The sequence below is a fragment of the Fragaria vesca genome, linkage group LG5 (genome assembly GCF_000184155.1).
Source record: "Fragaria vesca subsp. vesca linkage group LG5, FraVesHawaii_1.0, whole genome shotgun sequence".
NCBI lineage: Eukaryota > Viridiplantae > Streptophyta > Magnoliopsida > Rosales > Rosaceae > Fragaria > Fragaria vesca.
Genome location: NC_020495.1, coordinates 26,752,015 through 26,752,445, shown reverse-complemented (window position 1 = coordinate 26,752,445; position 431 = coordinate 26,752,015).

Here is a 431-nt window from a genome sequence, read left to right as displayed (position 1 = left end):
GAGAGAGAGAGAGGAAAACTCAGTATAAAGAGATGAGGGCAGTTTCAGTATAACAAAAATGTAAGCTGATGGAATTAAGTTTTGAAGTGGACTTATGTGGGTAAAAAATATGAGGTGGACTTACAAAGGATAAAATGTTTCAAATGAGACTTTTATGAAATTTTCTATTTTAAAAAACAGATTACGGGTTGCTTATTTAAAACTGATTTTTTTTAAAAAAAATTAAGTTTTTAAATCACAATTCCAAGCTAAGCCGAAATAACAGGCTCTCCTATCTTTAAGCCATGTTGTCTTTTTATACCAGGAAGAATAAAAAAAAATACCAGGAATGGGCTCATCCCCCGTCCCTTTGAGGCTTTGACAGTCCAAATCCAAAATATAACCTTACAATGTCCGGTTTTGCACACACGTTTTCACCAAAAGCAAATGCT